The sequence below is a fragment of the Eumetopias jubatus genome, unplaced genomic scaffold (genome assembly GCF_037043125.1).
Source record: "Eumetopias jubatus isolate StellerSeaLion01/CBP00866 unplaced genomic scaffold, mEumJub1_p1.0 scaffold_15, whole genome shotgun sequence".
NCBI classification, from domain to species: domain Eukaryota; kingdom Metazoa; phylum Chordata; class Mammalia; order Carnivora; family Otariidae; genus Eumetopias; species Eumetopias jubatus.
In genome coordinates this window covers 1,459,446-1,475,790 of record NW_028274821.1, presented here as the reverse complement: position 1 = coordinate 1,475,790, position 16,345 = coordinate 1,459,446, and the positions used below count along the sequence as shown (strand labels likewise).

Below are 16,345 nucleotides of genomic sequence, written 5' to 3'. Positions count from 1 at the left end.
AGCCCGATGCAGGACTCGATCCCAGGACTCCAGGATCATGACCTGAGCCGAAGGCAGTCACTTAACCAACTGAGCCACTCAGGCGCCCAAACACAACGGACTTTTATGTATTGATCTTGTACCCTGTAAATTTTGCTGAATTTTTCAATTAGTTCTAGTAGCTTTCTTATGGATTCTTTGGGATTTTTTTCTATATAAGACCATACCATCTACAATAGAGATCATTTTACATCTTTTTAACTTGAATGTCTTTTTATTTCTTTTTCTTGTCTAATTGCCCTGGCTAGTCCAGTGTAATGTTGAATAGCAGTGATAAAAGAGGGCATCCTTGTCTTGATCATAGGTTGGACCAGACTTTCACCATTGTGTATGATGCTTGCTGTGGGTTTTTCATAAATACCCTGTATCATGTTGAGGAAATTCCCTTCCATTTCTAGTTTTATGAGTATTTTTATCATGAAACGGTGTTGGATTTTGTCAAATGTCCTTTCTGAATCAGTGGAGATGATCAGGTGGTTTTATTCTTTCCTTCTATTAATGTGATGTATTACATTGATTTTCTTATGTTGAACTAACTGTATTCATAGGATAAATCCTACTTAGTGTATAATTTTAAATACTCTGTTAGATTCAGCTTGCTAGTCGTTATGGACTTTATGTTTGCATCACTTCCCTATCACCACCAAATTCGAATCTTAAAGTTGTAACCTACAGTCGGATGGCATTTGGAGGTGGGGCCTTTGGAAGGTAATTGGGTTTAGATGAGGCTGAGGGTGGGACCCTCATCATGTGATTAGTGCCCTTATAAAAGAGGAAGAGATTTCTCTCTCTGATTCTTTCTCTCTCCCCCCCTCCCTCTCTCTCCCTCTCTCTCTTCCTGTCTCCCTCCCTCACGCTCTCTCTTCCCCCTTCCCTCCCTCTCTCCCTTTCTCTCTATACACATGCACTGAGGAAAGGCTATACGAGTGCACAGTGTGAAAGCGGCCATCTGTGAGCCAGGAAGAAGTTTCTTACCAGAATCCTAACATGCTAGTACCCTGACGTTGGACTTTCAGCCTCCAGAACTGTGAGAAAAATAAATGTCTGTTCTTTAGGCCACCCAGTCTATGGTATTATGCTATACTAAGACATTAGTATTTTGTTGAAGATTTTTACATCTTTACTCATAAGAGTCATAGTCTGTAATTTTCTTTTCTCATGATGTCTTATTTAGCATTGGTATCAGGGTAGTACTGATCTTATAGAAAGAGTCAGGAAGTGTTCACTCCTCTCTTGTTTTCTTTTTTTGAAAGAGAGTACTCATAGGGAGGAGGGGCAGAGGGAGAGGAGAGAGAGAATCTTAAGCCGGCTTCACACCCAGCATGGAGCCCGATGCGCAGCTCAATCTCACGACCCTGAGATCATGACCTGAGCCTAATTCAAGAGTCATATGCTTAATTGACTGAGCCACGCAGGCGCATCTCTTCTCTTCTCTTTTTTTGGAAGAATTTGATAGAGTAGGAGTTCGATCTTCTTTAAGTGTTTGGTAGAATTCACTAATGGAGCTATATGGTCTGAATTTTTCTTTGTTTAGTATGTTGTGTTTTCTTTTTTAGTAGTCTCTACATATTTTCTGATTTCTCTTATTATTTCTTCTTGACCCCTTGGTTGTTTAAGAGTGTGCTGTTTAATTTCCATAATATTTGTAAATTTCTCAGACTTCCTCTGTTATTGATTTTTAGCTTCATTCCATTGTGGTCAAAGAAGATACTTTGTATGGTATTTATCTTTTAAAATCTACTGAGACTTGTTTTGTGGTCTAACATATGTTGTATCCCAGAGAATGTTCCAGAGAAAAATGTGTATTTTACTGTTGTTGGGTTGAGTGTTTTATATGTTTATTCGGTCTACTTGCTTTAGAGTATTGTTCAATTCCTCTATTTTCTTATTAATCTTCTTGTCTATATGCTCTATCTCTTATTGAAAGTGAAATTTTGAAATTTCCAATTATTAATGTAGAACTGTCCATTTCTTTCTTGAAATCTGACAAAGTTTCTTCTTATATTTTTTAGCTTTGTTTCTTCCAGCTTTATTGAGACATAATTGATATATAACATTGTGTAAGTTTGTGGTGTATAACATTATAATTGGATACACATATATTGCAAAATGATTACCACGATAAGGTTACTTAACCCCTCCATCACATTACATAGTTACCCTTTTGGTAGTGGTGAGAAATTTTAAGGCCTACTCTCTTAGCAACTTTCAAATTTACATTACAGTATTGTTAACTACAGTCACCATGCTGTGCTTTAGATCTCCAGAATTATTCTTCTTATAACTGGAAGTTTGTACCACCTACGACCTTCATTCATTCCCCCCAGTACTCACCATCCCACCCCTGGCAACTATCAATCTACTTACTGTTTCTAGCCTAGTTTTTTACGATTCCACATATAAGTAAGCTCATACAGTATTTATGTTCTTCTCTCTGATTTTTTTTTTTTACTTAGCATAATGTCCTCAAGCTTCACCCACGTTGCTGCAAATGGCAGGATTTCCTTCTTTATTATGGCTGAATAATATCCCTTTACATCAACCCCATTTTCTTTATCCATTTATCTGCTGATGGACCATTTGGTTGTTTCCATGTCTTAGCTATTGTAAATAGTGCCACAATGAACATGGGAAGGCAGATATCTCTTCAAAACAGTGATTTTGCTTCCTTTGGATGTATATCCAGATGTGGAATCATTGGATTGTATGGTAATTACATTTTTAATTTTTTAAGGAGCTTCCATACTATTTTCCATAGTGGTGGTACCAATTTACATTCCCACCAACAGTGCATGAGGGTTACCTTTTCTCCACATCCTTACCAACATGTATTATTTCTTGTCTTTTTGATAATAGTCTAATATGTGTGAGGTGATATCTCATTGTGGTTTCGATTTGTATTTCCTTGGTGATTAGTGACATCGAGCACCATTTCATGTACCTCTTGCCCATTTGTATATCTTCTTTGGGAAAAAATGTCTATTCATGTTCTCTGCCCATTTTTTTTTAAAGATTTTATTTATTTATTCATGAGAGACAGAGAGATAGAGGCAGAGGGAGAAGCAGGCTCCCAAGGAGCAGGGAGCCTGATGCGGGACTCGATCCCAGGACCCTGGGATCATGACCTGAGCCGAAGGCAGATGCTTAACCATCTGAGCTACCCAGGCGCCCCTCTCTGCCCATTTTTTAATCAATTTTTTTTTGCTATTTGATTGCATGTGTTCTTTATATGCTTTGTATATTAACCCCTTATCAGATACATGGTTTGCAAATATTTTCTCCCATTCCATAGGTTGACTTTTCATTTTGTTGATTATTTCCTTTACTGTGCAGAATAATTTCAGTTTGATGAAGCCCCACTTTTTCATTTTTGCTTTTGTTCCTTGTGCTCTTGGTATCATATCCACAAAAATCATTGTGATGACCAATGTCTGGAGGTTTTTCCATATGTTTTCGTCTAGGATTTTTACAGTTTCAGTTCTTAGATTTAAGTCTTTAGTCCACTTGGAGTTAGCTTTTTGCTAGTGGTGTAAGATAGGGGTCCAATTTCATTCTATTGCATGGGGATATCCAGTTTCCCCAATACCATTTATTGAAGAGATTATCTTTCCCCCTATTGAGTATTTTTGGTACCCTTGTCAAATTATTAGTTCACCAACTATACATCGGTTTCTTTCTCAGATATTGATTCTGTTCCATTGGTCTGTGTGTCTATTTTTATGCCAGTACCATACTGTTTTGATTACTATAGCTTTATAATATAGTGTGAGATCAGGAAGTGTGATGCCTCCAGCTTTGTTCTTCTTTCTCAAGATTGCTTTGGCTATTGAGCTCTTTTGTGGTTCTATACAAATTTTAAGATTGTTTTTTCCATTTCTGTAAACAATGCTATTGGACTTGATAGGGATTGCGTTGAATCTATATATGTATTTGGGTAGTGTGGACACTTTAACAATATTAATTCTTCTAATCCATGAACACAGGACATATTGGCACTGCCTTCTGGCTTCCATCTTTTTTTTTTTTTTAATTTAAATTCAATTAGCCAACATATAGTAATCATTGGTTTCAGATATAGTGTTCAACAATTCATCAGTTGCATATAACAAGTAGTGCCCATCACATCACGTACCCTCCTTAATGCTCATCACTCAATTACCCCATCCCCCACCCCGGCCTCCAAGATTTCTGATGAGAAATCAGCTGTTGATATTATCAAAGATCCCTTGTATGCAATGAGTCACTTTTCTCTTGCTTTGCTTTCAAGATTTTTTCTTTGTCTTTGTCTTTTAGCAGTTTGATTATAATGTGTCTCAGTGTGGGCCTTTTGAGTTTATCCTTCTTTGAGTTTGTTGAGCTCCTTGGATTTGTAGATTTAGCAAATTTCTGAAATATTTGACTATTATTTCTTCAGAGTATTCTTCCTACACCTTTCTCTGGCTCCTCTCCGTTTGAAACTCCCATTATGCATATGTTGGCCCACTTGATGCATTCCACAGGTTCTTTAGGCTTCATTCACTTTTCTGCATATTTTCTTGGTCTCTGTCTCTGCTCTTCAGATTCAATAATTTCAATTGGCCTATCTTCAAGGTTTATGATTTTTTTGTCTGCTAAAATCTGCTATTAAACCCCTTTAGTGAATTTTTCATTTCAGTTATTGTACTTTTCAGCTCCAGAACTTTTAATTTCTTTCTACAATTCCTTTTTCTTTATTCAAAATCTCTTGTCATTTATATATTATTTTTCCAATTTTCTTTAGTTCTTTGTACAAGTTTAAAGTCTTTGTCATCTAGTAAGTCTGGTGTCTGGGCTTCCTCAGGGGCAATTTTTGTCAATATATTTTTCCTTTGAATAGATCTCTCTCTCTCTCTCTCCACCACCCTCCCTCTCTCTCTCTCATATGCCTTGTGGTTTTTTGTTGTTGTTGTTGAAAACTGAACATTTAATGTTATACTGTGGTAACTTTAAAAATCAGATTCTTCCTCTTTCTTAGCATTTGCTGTTTTGTTTTGATTGTTGAAAGATGTAGCTTTGGTAGTATATTTATTTAGGGACTCTCCCAAAGTATTTTTGCAAAGACTTTAATTTTTGTCATGTGTGCTTACTGAACTCTTGTTCCTTTACCTCATGTTCAGCTAATATTTTGACAGAGGTTTCCTTGTATGCCAGGAACTTAAAGAAGAGGAGAGAAAAAACACAAACACAAACAGTAAACAAAAACAAGCATCTCTCCCAGTGTTTGCAAATTGTCTCTGTGCTGAGGCTCCCCAACACTTAGGCAGGCTTGCACTCAGCCTCAGGATAATCCCAACATGAAAGCTTATGGTCTTCTTGTCATTTTTGAGCAAGTGTCTTGTCCTGGGTATTTGTGTGGCTTTCAATAATCCTCTATATTTTTGGTGCTTTTGAATATTCTATTTTCCCAAAGAATCGAGAATCTCCCAGTTTTTCCTCTTGGGCCTTAGACAGTTGTTATATGTCTCAACCATAGTCTTTTGTCTGAACCATCTGTGGGTTGTTAGTTTGCCTTGCAAAGCTAAAGGCAATGCTCACCCCTCTTCTGGCCCGAGGTCCGAATCAGGGGAGACAGAGATGAGTTCCTTGTGTCAGTCCCCCAGGTGGCCCCCAGACCAGTTAGAACAGACATACACAATAATGGTCAAATAAGGTCTTTCTGCTCCCATGAACCAGGGACCAGAATTTCAGACTGGAAATTGGGCTGCTGCCACTTGAAGACTATCCACTGCCCCAGGGGAGAGGTACATAGGCCAAAGGCAAGGAAAATGCCCCAAAGCTTTCCTGCTGTTTTCAAGTTGTCTTTTTCTTGATTCATTGTTCATTTGATTGCTGTAAACCTTTGACTGTTTTCCAGAGTTCTGACAGTTTCTGCTTGTTTCTCGATGATTCTGCAGAAGGACAGGCGTTTGGAGCTCCTCTGCACCATTTTGCTGATGTCCCTCTCCTCATGCATTCTTAACTTTAATTATGGATATCAAGTCCTACCCTTATTGGCCCCCTCTCCTTTCTGCCCATCCACGCACAACGACAGTGGCTGTCTTGCCGGTCCCCTCCTCGGTGCCTGGTGAGCCCAGTGTCATAGCAGCAATTCCTCATCCTTACTGCTCCAGAGGGGAAACATCCTCTGAATCCTTCGCAGGAGCACAGTCAGTGGGAGGGTTTTCAGGACTTAGTAGAGGTTGTTCCAAACACACCAGCGGCTCAGAGTATCTGATCCCAACCACATCACTGAGCCAAGGTACTTCTGACATCTGCAATCTCATTTAGGCAGGCCACCATTTCTTCTAAGCTTCCAGGAGCCATCCCAGTAGGGTATTAAGACCAGTTCCGGGCATCCTAGCTGGTGGGATCTTAGTTTGCTCAGGCTGCTATACTAAAATGCCATGGGTTGGGGGCCTAAACAGCTCCAGAAGGGGGTACAACCTGGCCACCTCATGGTTTATCCCTGGGAACCCTGAGAAGAGGACCCAGTTGAGTCCCACCGACCTGGACTCCCGACCTTCTGGCCTATGCAACAGAGAGAGGATGATTTTGTAACTCCCAGCCTCAGGGTCCCCTACGGAAGCTGAGAATTCAGGCTTCCCTGTGATTTGGCCACTCTCAGTTCCTCCCAGTCCACTGTCCAGCTGCAGGCAATGAGAGGCCGTGAGGCCTGAGCAGGGAGCAAAGGAGACAGATGGACTGTCCTCCAGAGCCCTCTGGTGGGGATGAGGCGCTGAGTGGCCATATTGCCCCACTTTGTTGAATGAATAAAAGGACATTGAGACATTCCCCCGTTGGGTCACTTACTCATCTGAGCACACCTGCCTCTTCTGTCTCTGATACCCAGCTGTGTACTTCCAGCTTGGAAAAGAGGGTGCTCTGTGAGTCCCGGGGTTGGCTGGGAGGAGGTGCTGAGGAAATCTTCCTGGAAGAAGAGGTAATGGATCTTTTATGTAAAGACAGCAAGTAAATCATCCTGCAGTAGCAAACGGGGATCCCTTTGCACCAGAGGCCAGGAGAGGCCTGTGAACTTGGTGGTGATGGGACCACCCTGTGACCTGCCAGCTCGGTTGGCCAGGGAAGTCACCAGCCGCTGGACTTCAGTCTCTGTACCCATAAGGGCAAGGAGTTGGCTGCGTTGGAGCAGGGGCTCAGAGGCCCCTAGGCTCCATCACAGGGGCAAGTGTGTGACTGTGGCCAGGTATCCCAGCCTCACAAGCTGAGTTCCCTGCTTTGGAGCCCCGGGGCCACTGGGAAGGCTGAGCACAGCCTGCCAGGGCCTGGGGCTGCCCGAGGCTCGGTACCGTGCGAGTGTGCAGGCTTGTAAGTGGGTGGTGTAGGTGTGTGGTGGGGTGTGTGTGTGTGTGTGTGTGTGTGCATGTGTGTCGTGTGTAGATGTGGTATGGACGTGGATAGGTACACGGGCGGTTTGCAGGTGTGTGGTGTGTATATATGCACACGTGTCATGTGTCTATGTGTGTGGTTATGTGTGGTGTGTGCACATGTGTGTTGTGTGTCTGTGTGACTCATCCCTTACCCTCCTGTCCTCCCCCAGGTGAATCCTACAAGCTGCAGGATCTCGGCCGGGGCAGACAGTGGCCATGCCACGGTCTACTTCGGCCCCTTGAGTGCAGGTGGAGCCCGGGGCTCAGGGCCTGGTCTGGGAGGAGGAAAGGCAGGACACAGGGGCCAGGTGGGGCCAGGAGCCCAGCCTGGCAGGTCGGCTGGCATATCCTCCCCACAGGGGCAGTCCATCGGGGCAGGGCCCCCCAGCAGGCGTCTCCACTAATGTGTGGCAGACATAGGAGCTCCGGCTCCTCCTCAGCCCTCCCCATTGCCAGGCTGGGACCAGGGTAGGGGCTCACAGAGCAGAACACGGCCTGGTCTCCTATGCGCCTTCCAGAGGTCTCCACCCACAGCTCCAGTGCTCAGGGAGCCCGGGGCATGGCTTCGATGTCGGGGGTTCTTTCCGTGCAAATGCGCCCACTTCTCAGGTGCCAGAGGCCTGCACTGGCTCTGAGGCGTTGCTCCCAGAGCCAGGACTCCTGGTGGGAATGGGCAGAGGGAACCAGGCCGGAGGCCAGCCCCACGGTGTAGACCGCATCCCGCTGCAAACGGCCCCAGGAGCTCGCAGTCCGGGTACCACGCTCGTGCCTCACTTTGACAGTGTTCACAGGTTCGTGTCTTTTATGCACAGATTGTGATTATTTGTGCGTAAAATGGTAATTGCTGTCACCTGGGCGACTTAACCAGAGCTCCCAGTGCGCGGCAGCTTCGGACGGTGCCTTGTTTCTGCACCCCACCCCGGAGGCCTGCTCTGCTGTGTTTGGTTGTCGCTGTTTGTTTGGGCTTTGTTCTTTGGACACGCAGTGTCTCGTGCATGAGAGTTTTCGATTTGGGTTATTACTTTTTCTGCTCACTCCTGTGCCTGTAAGCCTCATCTCTGCCTCCTACCGCGGCTCAGCCCTCTGAGCTGTGTGCCCACCGAATGCAGCCCCCGTCCCCCAGCCACCTCTGCTCTCAGCAGGCTGTCCTCACAGCCCTCCTGGACCCCCAGGACCTGCGGGAAAGGGGGATGTTCTTAGAAGTAGCCGAGGCCCTCTGTGTCCCGGCGAGCTCAGAATGGACTCCCAGTAAAGACTCCCATGTCCTTTGGCTTTGAGCTAATGGCAGCCAGGCCCCTGGGGAAACGTTTGAGACAAATGTGGGCTCTGGAATTAAAACCCCATAGGGCTGGTGTGATAAAGCAAGTGACACAAGTACACACGTATCACACGCATAGACTCACATATACACATGGATAGAAGCACACACACACAGGACTCATACACATGCACACATAACACATGGGCACACAAACACCACGTACACACATTCACACAAGCTTGTCCACACACATGCACACGAGCATGTGCACACGCGTACACGACGCACGCACAGGCACACGCCCACGCCCTGAAGGCTCGCCTTCACTGTGGTCTCCCCACCGCACACCCACCGTACACACCCAGGGCTAAGCACTCTGTCTGTCTCACTGAGGAAGTCTGAGGGAATTTAGGACCATCTGACAAGATGAGAAAGACGAGGCCCTGGGAGCTGGCCTGCCCTCACTGGGTTCTTCCTGGGGGACACAGGTGGCAGATGCTGGGCAGAGATTCCTTGAAGGAATGAGGGGTGGTCTCAGCTTTGTTTTGGGGGATGGGGAAACATGGAGCACCCCCCACCCCCCCACCCCCGCCCCGGTGCAGGAGGAAGAAGGGGATGCAGATTCCAGGCCAGAGGTCAGAGGTTGGGGTGGGGGTGTGCCCCTGAGGAAGTGGCCTCTGGAAGGGAGGGGTGTCAGCACGAACTTCCCCACAGACAAAAGCACGTTCAGGGCTGGGGCAGGCACCCAGGGGCCCTGAGGAGAGGCGGCCCCAGACTCTGCTGGCCTCCAGGGATGAGGGACAAGCAGGGACGGTGCTTGGACCTAGGCCCCTCAGGAAATCACTTTCAGATCCCTCTCCAGCTCACTAATGTGAGTGCTGCTGGAGAACTGCCTTTTACCTAAATTGCCTCAATTTTCAATTTGCTTGACATTTGAGCAGCACGAGGCTTTCTGGCTCCCTTCCTGGAGCAGCCCCCTGCCTGGAACATCCCAGGGCCCAGCAAGTGGGGTGCAGGGCACCCTGGGGGCCAGAGGTGCCTGTGGGAAGGGCGCACGACCCTGGCTCCCCCTGAGCTCCTAGATGGAAGTCAGGTCTGCACCTCAGCCTGGCCGCCCTCCCTGGGACCCCTCCCACCCCGCTGTGGCCCGCCCTCCCTCAGCCCTCCCCCATGGGCTCCTCTGCAGCACCCAGCCTGCTCCCAGCTCCTTTACTGCTGAGGCTGGGGGTCTGCGGGAATGAGCAACAGGCTCACTCACTCCACAGACAATGTGCAAGCCAGGGAGTGACCCCGGAAATAAGGAGACTGTTCTCCCCCCACCCCCAGCCCCCACGAGGAGGGGAGCTGCAGGGGGTTAGAGGGGAGTGGAGGGGAGGGCTTGAGGGCTGGTGTTAGGACCTCCAGCAGATCTGGACCGCAGGTGGAGGAAGGCAAGGGGTTGCCCCAAGGCTTGTGTCCCCCAGGGCGGGGCAGGCTTCAGGGCAGAGGATGCACTTGTAATGCAGGCATTTCCTGGCCTGAGAGAGAGACGGGGAAGCCAGAGGGAGAGAGAGGGAGGTGAGATTCAGGGAGACCAAATGAGAGAGAGACCAACGAGGTAGAGAAACTCCATGCTCTCCCTCTAGAAGAAGGAATGAAGAGAAGGGGAGGAGGGAGGAGGGAGGGGGGAGGAGGGAGGGGGGAGGGGGGAGGAGGGGGGAGGGAGGAGGGAGGAGGGAGGAGGGGAGAGGCAGCCAGGCGGGCTGGGCTGTCTCCCGGGAGCCCTGACCCCACTGGGCGCCCGAGGCTCCCCTCCTGGCCGCGCTCAGGTTTCCGGGCTGAATGCAGGCAGATTGAGTAACCAATGCATGTGCTACGCATTATGAAGAAAGCCTTAAAAAGCCCTCGTTTATCGCTGTTTACGTTCCGTGATTGAGGGGAGAATTTGCCAAGACCAAAGGTTACTGCTGGTGTTTCTGTGACCAATATTACCTCAAACTAAAGCAATTAGCTTCAAGGAAACACGGTTGTCTTTGGGGGCTTTCAAGAGCGACCTGTAATGTGCAAGATGGATCGCTGCCCCGCACAACCAGCTGCCCAGCGCCGCCACCCGCAGGAGCTGGGCCTGGTCACCTGCCTGGTGGGCCTCGGTTTCCCTCCCTGTGGGATGGGGACCCAGATTCGAGGCTCCCGGCCATGCACCTAATTTCCCTGGTTTAGCTCCCAGAGCATGTGCTTTTTGGCTTTTCTCCCTGAGGCTGTTTCTACTCACATTTGGCCATTAAAATCCTTTCTTGAGACAATTACGGAGAAAGCTTGAAGGGTAATTAGTGACTGCTAATTAGCAAATGCTCTCCTTCCAAGGAGGGCAGACGTGAGAAACCTGCACCGTGTGTCTCTGCTAGGCTTCCCAGGCCAGGGCTTTGTGGGGGACGGCTGGGGGCAGGGACTGGCTGTGCCTCAGTCTCCCGTCCATTGGCAAGCCGGTGATGAGGGCGCCTGCACGGGGTCCTGAGGAGGGAATGGAAAGGGCACCAGCTGCTTAGAAGAGTTCCCAGCAAGTAGGCAGCGTAGAAAAACTTATTCCCACTGTTGCGCCCACGAACCTGGAGGAACTGGCCAGTGCAGCTGCAGGCACAGAGGCGAGGGAGGCAGACACTCCCCAAGGGGAGGGGAAAGAGGCCAGAAGCTGCTCTGGGGGCCGGGGGTGGTCCTGCCACCTGCTTCCCACCACCTGTCTCCACACCTCTTGCAAACCAACCAGCTTAAGCCACTTAGTAGCTGCCACTGTGCCCCCCATCACAGCACGTCTCCTGCCTAGCCGTGAGCCAGAGACACCAGCCCCCAGGAGGCGCCAAGGGCTGGACTGGCTCTGAAGGCACAGACATCAGCCAGGCGGCTGGGCCCAACACAGCTCTGCCCCACACTCTCCTGGCACCTCACCGGTGGGAGCTCCTCTTGGGGATATAGGACTGATGATCTCTCTCCCTCCTAGAGTTGTCAAAAGTCCTAGCGGGTTATACAGGGCATGGAGCAGTGTGGGCAGCAAGGGGCGAACCCTGCCCCTGGGGAGGGAGTCAGACCAGGCCCAGGGGGCCCACAGACAGACACAACCACTCGGGTCTTCATGCTGGTGGGGAAACCCTCCCAAACAAGTGACCTCTCACTGCGGGACCTGGAAACAGAGCAGCACCCAGACCGGATTTGAGGAGGGGTCTGGGCTGCCCTCCAGGAGGACCCAAGACAGCCTGGCGGTCACACTCTTACACTTCACCAAGTCTCTGGGCTGACCACAGAATAAGCAGGATGGCCCTCAAGTGGGCCAGAGCCCTGAGCCTGTAGCCCAGGAGCAGAGGTACGGGGGTCACTGGGGGCTAGGAGTCCTGGAGGCTCTGTCCCGGCCCACGTGCTCTCAGGTCCTCTGCGGTGTGGAGAGTGTCCACTCAGGGACAGAGTCTCAGTGCAAGGCTAGATGAAACCGTGAGCTGGACAGCCAGGGCTCCACGGCCAGCAGGGACACGGGTGCATACCCTAAACTACAAGAGGGACATCGGGGCTCCCCAAATTGACCATCTGTCGTTTGCTCCTCCCGTTATTGCCCCATGTTATAGATGACGGAACCGAGGCTCAGAGGGGATAGAACTATGCATTCATGGCTTGGACAGACATTCGCCAAGTTGCTGGATGGTTTCAGGCCTCTTTGTATCTGCCCCGTATCCCCAGCCTCTTGGAGCCCGGTCCATCTGCAAAGCCCACCGGGCACCCTCCGGTCTTCCCCACCTGCAGGCTCAGTGGCACCCCAGCTCCATCTGTCGAGAACTGAGTGCAGGCCCATGCCCATCTGCGCCGGCCCTGACACCTCCTCTCTGACGTATCTGAGCTGGGGGACAGCGGTGTGGGGGGCTGGCCCCCAGCAGGCTCCTGCCTTCCTGCCGGGCACTCTCCACCGGACCTGCCGAGGGCTCCTGGGCAGGGTTCGTCTTCAGCTGCTCGTTGATGCACCCAGCCCAGGGCAGCCTCGGTGTCCCCAGCCCCTCTGGTCAGTGAGCACCAGCTCAGTAACCTGAAGACGCCCCGAGGGACCACCACCCCTCTCGCACTCTGCTCCCACCTCCAGAGAGACCCGCTCATTCTTCAAGGACGCCACTCACCCTCAGCATAAAGCGCCCATTCTTCACCAGCATGGGGCTGGGGTGGGAAAATATTTTCCAAAGGTCAGTTTTCCAATTATACTTAAAATTTGAAAGCTCATTTTTTTCTTTTTTGCCTCCCCTCGGTGCAGCCACGTTCTGCTAATTTCATAAAGATACCATTTAGCTGAGGTAGGTGGGATTCTGGGCATCAGAACAGCTTCCCAACGTCAACAGCCAGCCTAACCGTAACCACCGACTTCCCATCATTTGTGGGGAAAAAAAAACGTTTCTCTCCCCAAAAATTATGGCCTGTAGGAATCAGACAACATCCCCATTGCCCAGCGGGAAATTACAGAGATTTTCTTGCGTACTTAACTTTAAGCCACGTTTATGAAGTCCTGCTCTGTCTTAATGACTCGTGCCCGGTCCTGGGGAAGCAGGAGGTTTGAGCCAGTCCCTGGGGCCTGTGATGCAGGTGAGCGCCCCTGTCACAGGTCAGCGCAACCCTGGACCCCCACTCACGGGCCTGCGTGCAGGTCGGGGGGACAGAGCAGGGCAGACAGGATGGTCTCCGCTAGGCCCCTCCAGGGGGAACAGGATGAAGGGTCCACAGGCAGCAACCAGGGGATCCGACCCGGACGCCCCTCTCCCTCTTCTGCCTCCGCTGATGCCCAGACGCCCCTCTCTCCCTCCGCTGACCCCCGACGCCCCTCTCTCCCTCCGCTGACCCCGCTGACCCCCAGACGCCCCTCTCTCCCTCCGCTGACCCCGCTGACCCCCAGACGCCCCTCCCTCCGCTGACCCCGCTGACCCCCGACGCCCCTCTCTCCCTCCGCTGACCCCCGACGCCCCTCTCTCCCTCCGCTGACCCCGCTGACCCCCGACGCCCCTCTCTCCCTCCGCTGACCCCGCTGACCCCCGACGCCCCTCTCTCCCTCCGCTGACCCCGCTGACCCCCGACGCCCCTCTCTCCCTCCGCTGACCCCGCTGACCCCCAGACGCCCCTCTCTCCCTCCGCTGATCCCACTGACCCCCAGACGCCCCTCCCTCCACTGACCCCACTGACCCCCAGACGCCCCTCTCTCCCTCCGCTGACCCCGCTGACCCCCGACGCCCCTCTCTCCCTCCGCTGACCCCCGACGCCCCTCTCTCCCTCCGCTGACCCCCAGACGCCCCTCTCTCCCTCCGCTGACCCCACTGACCCCCAGACGCCCCTCCCTCTGCTGACCGCGCTGACCCCCAGACGCCCCTCTCCCTCCACTGACCCCGCTGACCCCCAGACGCCCCTCTCTCCCTCCGCTGACCCCCGACGCCCCTCTCTCCCTCCGCTGACCCCGCTGACCCCCGACGCCCCTCTCTCCCTCCGCTGACCCCCGACGCCCCTCTCTCCCTCCGCTGACCCCGCTGACCCCCAGACGCCCCTCTCCCTCCGCTGACCCCCGACGCCCCTCTCCCTCCGCTGACCCCGCTGACCCCCGACGCCCCCTCTCCCTCTGCTGACCCCCGACGCCCCTCTCTCCCTCCGCTGACCCCCGACGCCCCTCTCTCCCTCCGCTGACCCCCGACGCCCCTCTCTCCCTCCGCTGACCCCGCTGACCCCCGACACCCCTCTCTCCCTCCGCTGACCCCACTGACCCCCAGACGCCCCTCTCTCCCTCCGCTGACCCCGCTGACCCCCGACACCCCTCTCTCCCTCCGCTGACCCCGCTGACCCCCAGACGCCCCTCTCTCCCTCCGCTGACCCCGCTGACCCCCGACGCCCCTCTCTCCCTCCGCTGACCCCCGACGCCCCTCTCTCCCTCCGCTGACCCCCGACGCCCCTCTCTCCCTCCGCTGACCCCGCTGACCCCCAGACGCCCCTCCCTCCGCTGACCCCGCTGACCCCCAGACGCCCCTCTCTCCCTCCGCTGACCCCGCTGACCCCCAGACGCCCCTCCCTCCGCTGACCCCGCTGACCCCCAGACGCCCCTCTCTCCCTCCGCTGACCCCGCTGACCCCCGACGCCCCTCTCTCCCTCCGCTGACCCCGCTGACCCCCAGACGCCCCTCTCCCTCCGCTGACCCCGCTGACCCCCAGACGCCCCTCTCTCCCTCCGCTGACCCCGCTGACCCCCAGACGCCCCTCTCTCCCTCCGCTGACCCCGCTGACCCCCGACGCCCCTCTCTCCCTCCGCTGACCCCGCTGACCCCCGACGCCCCTCTCTCCCTCCGCTGACCCCCGACGCCCCTCTCTCCCTCCGCTGACCCCCGACGCCCCTCTCTCCCTCCGCTGACCCCGCTGACCCCCAGACGCCCCTCCCTCCGCTGACCCCGCTGACCCCCAGACGCCCCTCTCTCCCTCCGCTGACCCCGCTGACCCCCAGACGCCCCTCCCTCCGCTGACCCCGCTGACCCCCAGACGCCCCTCTCTCCCTCCGCTGACCCCGCTGACCCCCGACGCCCCTCTCTCCCTCCGCTGACCCCGCTGACCCCCAGACGCCCCTCTCCCTCCGCTGACCCCGCTGACCCCCAGACGCCCCTCTCTCCCTCCGCTGACCCCGCTGACCCCCGACGCCCCTCTCTCCCTCCGCTGACCCCGCTGACCCCCGACGCCCCTCTCTCCCTCCGCTGATCCCACTGACCCCCAGACGCCCCTCTCCCTCCGCTGACCCCGCTGACCCCCAGACGCCCCTCTCTCCCTCCGCTGACCCCGCTGACCCCCGACGCCCCTCTCTCCCTCCGCTGACCCCGCTGACCCCCGACGCCCCTCTCTCCCTCCGCTGATCCCACTGACCCCCAGACGCCCCTCTCCCTCCGCTGACCCCGCTGACCCCCAGACGCCCCTCTCTCCCTCCGCTGACCCCGCTGACCCCCGACGCCCCTCTCTCCCTCCGCTGACCCCGCTGACCCCCGACGCCCCTCTCTCCCTCCGCTGACCCCGCTGACCCCCGACGCCCCTCTCTCCCTCCGCTGACCCCGCTGACCCCCGACGCCCCTCTCTCCCTCCGCTGACCCCGCTGACCCCCAGACGCCCCTCTCCCTCCGCTGACCCCGCTGACCCCCGACGCCCCTCTCTCCCTCCGCTGACCCCGCTGACGGGAACTGGGAACCTGCCTTCTCCCCGCCCCCACCCTGTCGGTCCCCACACCCCATTCTCGCCCTTAGCCAGGTTTCGTCCCTCCCGGTCCAAACCTCCAACGCCTCAACATGGCTCGGAGCGAGGGGGCATCTCCCCAAGGCCTGCCGAGCCGCCCCTCTGGCAGGTCACGGGGGCGCCCGCCGAGGAGGCAAGGGATGGCGGGATTTCAGAAGCCACGGCGGCGGGGTGGGGCGGGAGTCGGTGAGGGCGCCCGGGGGCGTGAGCCCATCCTGCGGGAGGGAGGCCAGTCCTTTCCCAGGGTGGGGAGGGGGCAAGCTGCGGGACAGGATGCGGCCCCCAGTGCCCTGGGGCGGTCACCCCTGGGCCGGGCTGGCCGGGGCACCTCCAGGGAGGAGGAGCCTGCAGACCCCCAGGCCTGAGCCGAGCGGAGCCGAGGCGAGCCGAGCGGAGGGGAGCCGAGCCGCCGAGCC

At 53.8% G+C, this 16,345-nt stretch overlaps 1 protein-coding gene across 1 annotated transcript in view; it reads right to left on the bottom strand.

Moving 5' to 3' along the window:
• Positions 1 to 16,345, bottom strand: part of PTPDC1 (protein tyrosine phosphatase domain containing 1) — a gene marked incomplete in the record, with an annotated part of 669,594 nt that overhangs the window by 137,771 nt on the left and 515,478 nt on the right.